The sequence below is a fragment of the Gallus gallus genome, chromosome 12, assembly GCF_016699485.2.
Source record: "Gallus gallus isolate bGalGal1 chromosome 12, bGalGal1.mat.broiler.GRCg7b, whole genome shotgun sequence".
NCBI lineage: Eukaryota > Metazoa > Chordata > Aves > Galliformes > Phasianidae > Gallus > Gallus gallus.
In genome coordinates this window covers 19,404,539-19,410,559 of record NC_052543.1, presented here as the reverse complement: position 1 = coordinate 19,410,559, position 6,021 = coordinate 19,404,539, and positions in this window count along the sequence as shown.

Genomic DNA, 6,021 nt, shown 5'->3' with positions numbered 1-6,021 from the left:
AAAGATTCCTCAGTCCCGTAGGGCACAGTGCTGCCACGTGCACTGCTGCCCACCCCGAGCAGTGATGTACATGCAAGGAGGGAGGGGGCTCTGCTGGGGCAGGGATGCACCCCATAGAGAACCCCGAGATGTGTTTGTAGCTCTCAGGAACAGCTGCAAAGCGCCACAGCAGCATGCAGTGGGTGCTGCCTGCTGGTGGGTGGGAAACCTTGGTCTGTAGGTATAGAAAAGGGGCAGAACTGAGTTCACACCCGGTTTAATCAGGCATACTGTTAGAGGATAACCAAACCAACATTTGAGGAAGTTTCAGATGCTTTTACCTATAGCAAAACACATCTGGGATTATTGTAATTGATGATAACAGGAAAAACTCAACCCACGCAGCAAACTGCAGCTAATCATAGCCAGAGGGGACAGTTTCAAGGGCAGATTATTCTGATGTTCAGGGACACCCGATGGCTGCTGGCAGAGGGAAGCTGTGCCCAGGCATCTCAGCCTCTCGGCGCGGGGGTGGCCGGGCACAGGGAGCGCAGTGCCGCTCTGCAGGACACAGCCATCCCAGCACAGCCTTGGAGGCGGCAGTCAGCCCACGGAGCAGCTGAGCGCTCCAAGTGGCGGCAGGACGGTCGCCAGCACCGTTATCACCGACGGCCTCTGAATAATGACTGTGCTATACTTAGCTCAGTGCTAGGAAGAGACAAAATCACCCCATGACTAAACGCTGCTAAATCTCCGCAGTAGTCATAGCCCATAAATTGACGACAAATGGACGAGGGGGAGTGATGCCGTGCTGGTGGGGTCTCAGCTCCCTGCTGACTCACAGCAGTGTGTGCCAGAGCCCCGCTGGGGTCACCCAGGGGTGCTCTGAGTTTGGTGTGGCTCAGAGGGGTCTGGCAGGCACAGCTGCTGGCTGACGTAGTGGCAGTAACACCTGGGCATTAGTGATCACCCCTTAACCTAGCGGAGATCCTTTCCCCTTCTGACAAGATGCTGAAGATGAAGGCAGACTCGCTGTCTCCTCCATGCCTGCAGCCACCTGTCTGTGGAGTGGAATGGCTGAGGAGAGGGGAGGAAGGCACTGTCTGTGCAGGGCTGTCCCTCCCAGCACACCCCTCCCTGTGACAGATGTGTCTCGAGAAGCACACATCACTCAGGTCGCAGTCTGTGTTCTCAGGTGGATGGCCAGGTCTCCTGCGGGAGAGCGGCTGTGCAGGGTGGGAAGGTCCTTCTCCAGGATTTCTTGATTTCTTCAGGAGTCCCACGAGGAGGAAAGGGCCAAATTCCTGCCTGGAATTTATACTGACCTGTTCTGTGGTGAAGAAATAAGAAGTGTCGCTGCAGAAAGAGGAGCAAAGCTTTGCAGCTGCCCTGTGAGTCCTCCCATGGCACGCGGGAGGTGGTGCAGCTGGGCTGGCACAAGCCTCACTGATGATCCCAGAGCAGCACAGGGCCCCATTGGTGCTGCTGATATAACATTGCTGCTTGGTTGCTCTGTGGCTGAGGCAAGCGTAAGTCTGTCCAGAGACAGTGGTGATGAAGAATGACCTGAGGTGCTGGCGATGCTGTGGACAAACTGTGCCTGCAGGCAGTGTCCAATGGCTCTGGGAGCACCGGGAGCACCGAGCTTGGGTGCTGCTGTGGGCTGCTGCCTGCTGAGCACTGCTCATGTGCTGCAAACTGGGGAGAGCTTTTTGCTTAAAAGGGATCACTCCAAACTGTGATATGGTCTCTAATGAGAGCATTTGTGGTATTGCATTCCTGGCTGATTTTCAGTTTTTCTCTTTTGTACAAATATGAAGGGATAAATGAAGTAGAAATGCTGCTCTGCGGCTGGTTTGGTTTTGCCCCTCTTCTATGAACATAGGAGTGAAAATGCAGATTTGGTTGAAATATCATTGAAGAAATGTTCATTTCCCGGATCCTCAATAAGAACAAATTGATTGAAGGAGAAAGACAGAAAAATAGCTGGAAGAAACTGACCAGAAAGGCAGACAGGTAGCAATGAAAGCCTGGCAGCCCCTCCTCTGTTGACTGTCAAACGCAACCAGCTGAATCCCTGCATGTGTTGGTTCTGCCCGTGGCTGTTTGTAGAGATGTAGAGAGCAAAAAAGAAAAAAAAAAAAAAAAAGCCAAACCACCACCAAGAAACCCAACAAACTGCACCTTCATCTTCAGCTCAACGAGGTATTTTGTGGCAGCACAGTGGGTTTTTTCACTGGTAGTGATCAAGTGAGTCATCCAGTTTGTAGTCAAAAATAGATCCAGTAATGCAGATTGAAAAATAAAACAGCAATGCGTGTGGTTGTGAACGCAGCTGTTGTGATATGGCTTTCCTAATTTGGCCACATTCATGCAAGGTTTTCCTTCCAAAGATTTACGCAGTTGGTTTCATCATCAAAGGATTATTTGTAGTGAGTAAAGCTCTTCACATCGTGCATCAGTCTCAGCCTCTGAATTCGGCAATACTACCAGTGCAGAAGTGACAAATAGCATCGACGAAGAAGATGAATAATCTTTTTTGCCTTTTTATTTTGAATCATCAAAGACTTTTCCCTCTTTTGCTGCCCACACCGTGCGCTTGTGGGAGTTGTTCCAGTGCCCTGAGCAGTGCAGCCGGCACTGGGGCTGCTCTGCAGTGTGCCCAGCATGGGGCTGGTAGGGAACAGAACCTCCTGGGAGAGCCGAGGGGGGATGCAGAGAGGCAAGGCAGTGTCCACAGAGAGATGCTCCAGGGGAAGGGAGGTTTCAGCTGATGTCTGTGGCTGTCAGAGGTCCGCAGATGGCTGTGGGGACATCGGCTGATCGTGTGCTGGAAAATGCACGTGGAGGGCGAGGGGACAAGGCGGGCTGAGCTGCCACAAGTGGAACAGCCATGGGAATATGGTGGTGCGGGGCTGTGCTGGACAGGAGGAAGGTTTGGAACCGCCCATCATCAGCCTTCCAGTGGCAGGAGCTGGTTAGAGAATGGGCCAGCAGCCCCGGTTCCTTGCTGGGCATGGCAGGACGTGCAGATGGACATACAGATGGACACAGTGTTGTGGTGCCCTTCTGCTTCAGTCCTGTCACATCTCTGTGTCACTCTCTGTGTCCGTGTCCCACTGCTGGAGCTGTTGTATTTAAAGGTGGGGATGCCACGCCAGGCTGAACCTCCACCATCAGAGAAACGGGAGCTGTGCAGCAACACAAACGTAACAGAAGAAATTTTGCAGAGCGCTGTAGTTAAAAAAGAAAACCTGCAGCAAACTGGACATAGCCTTATCTGATGCCTCTTTGGAGTTTCGCATATAGTTTTATGGATTAAATAGGCTTTCATTTTGACAACAGGAGTTCTCTTTTACCTTTTCAAAGGTTACACTTGAAAACAACTCAGGAATCTCAGGCAGAACAGTGCTTGGAACGAAGATTCCTTCCCCACAAAGCACCTTCTCAATCAACAAACCAACCCACGTCCCCCTTACAGCTCCCACTCCAGTCCTTCTCTGGGAGAACTTCACATCAGCACTTGCCAAGACAGCCCCATTGCTGCTGCCCCATGACACACCAGGATGGAGCACTGCTCTCAGTATCATTTGTGAGGAGGACATCAATCCTCATCTTTGAGCTGTGGATGTATAACGTATGTCACAGCGTCCCAGCAGTGCCTTTCACACGTTCCTAGTTCACCCCCATTCTTCTTTGTAGGACTTGTTGTAGTTTGATGGTAGGTGTTCTGCTTTCTGAGATAAGTGATGCACTGCAGAACCTCCAGCCTATACTTTGGCTGCCATTTACTACGGTAATAAACAGTAATCACCCTCTGAATCAGGGAGTGTGCCATTGTTGGAAGGAAGCAAAAGAAAATTGTGTTACCCCGGGCTGTCCTGTTTCTGCAGGGACTCAAGAAATATGCTGTTTACCGTTGAATAGCATAACACTGTAGGGCCTTTCTAAATCCATCCAGCTTAGCCCGTGTTCCACAAGTTTAAAAACCAGGATGGATTTTCAAGACAGCATTTATTTCCCTATATTTCAGCCAGTTTATCAAACGCTCTCACAAGCGGAATCCATGCATCACTTAAAAATGAAAGGCATCCCAATGCCACACAGGTTATTTATGAGTAACAACAGTGTCACAAGTGTAAGAGTTTCCATTATTTGCTCCATGTGAGAGCATGGAGCAGTGCAGAAGGGTTTCGACGTGAGTTACATGCCCAGAGGTGAGCCCAGCTGCCAGCAATGGGGCGCCTTTCCCCACAGCCACTGCAGCACGTGGGGTTGATGCACACACGGTCTGATGGAGCTCCAAAGCTCCACAGCTGATCTGCTTTTCCCACATGTTCAACATTTTGTCCAAATAAATCTGAAGGGAGAGGAACTGAGCGAGGCCTGCTTGCAGTAACTGGGACATTCTGCATCAGAGCTGCAAGGGTTCAGAGCTACAGCCACAAAACCGTCATCTCCCATCAAAAAGGCTTTTGGACTTCTGTGAGTGCTAAGTCTGCCCAGAAATCAACGGTCTCCTTTGTTTAACTGATGTTTAACCAAAAGTGACAAAGACCCCTGACTGTACCCAGAGAGCTGACATGCTGAAATCTCTGCTTCATCCTGCTATGGGCGTTTATGGGCCTTTGTGGGCTTGGTTAGTGTTTGAAAGAGATTGCTCTGGGTGGAAAGAAAGGAGAACTGCTTCCCCTTGTTTGGGTGTGGGTATGCGATGGGGAATCAATGTGCCAGGCTGCATTTCCTTGCTTCCCTAAGCCAGCTGTGTGAGCCAGCTTTGTGTCCCTGGAGCACATGGACATTTTCAGAGGGCATGTTTCTGAGGGCACATTTCTGATGGCATGTATCTGAGGGCATGCATCTGAGGGCATGTATCTGAGGGCATGCATCTGAGGGCATGTATCTGAGGGCATGTAACTGAGGGCATGTAACTGAGGGTATGTATCTGAGGGCGCACTTCTGAGGCCAGGACTGACTGCTGTGTGTGTTCCATCATGCGCTGCTGGGCAGCACAGTGCCGTTTGGAGCCTGGCTCATAGGCACGGAGCAGCTGAAGTGAGCAGCCCTTCGTCCCTCTGGTGCTCAATTCCCTTCCTTTTTCCCTTTTTCGGAGCAGACCATTCACGTTCCACGAACGCAGGGTAGGATTTATGCTGGTGATTTAGGAGGTGAGAATCACCCACCCCCTTCTCAGACACTTTGCCAGAAGTCTGGCACGCAACGCCGGTGACATTACATGGACATTCCACATATTTGTCTCCATTCATCCATTAGTTCTGTGTTAATCTTGTTTATTACCTCGTTGTTACTCCTTAAAAATGCCAGCTCATTCATCTCGGAGCAGCTCCCACTCAAATGCTGTCTGCTAATTTGATTTAAGGTGCTGTAACTCCTCAGACCTGTCACCAGGAAAGATGCCTCCTCCGGGCTTGGGGCTGCTGCAGGGAGCTCGTGGTCGGAGTCGGGGCTGAGATGGATGGGGTTCTGAGACACATCTCTGTCCACAGAGAGCCCATGTGGAGATAAACACATCTGAATGACACTTCCCAGAGAGAGCCTTTGTGTTTTCGTCACTGTTGACCTCTGCCATGTGGACATCAGCATTAGGGGCACGTTTCCTTTCCCTGTCCCACAGCAGAGGTCACAGAGACACAGCAGGTCGTGGGCACTGAGCCCATGCGGTGCCCCATCCTGGAGCAGGGACGTGCAGGCTGCTATGCTCGTTTCCTGGGGTGTCTGGTGGTGACCTGTCTGCGCACAGCAGAGCAGCGCTGCATGCACTGGTAAAAGCAAACTCCTTCCTGAAACCTCTGTGTGCTGACCGCCCTGGGGCTCTCCCAGCAGGATTTCCCCTGGCTTGAGAAAAGCTGCACTCTGCCCTGCCTGCGTTTACACCCAGAGCACAGAGGAGAGGATGGAGAAGCAGTGCAGGAGCAGGAGAGGGACCAAAGGACAGGGCGGGGGCTGCCATGCACTGAGCAGTGCTGGTGATTGCTGGGGAACGCAGCACTGAAGTCTGTAACTGCACCTAAGTCTGAGAGG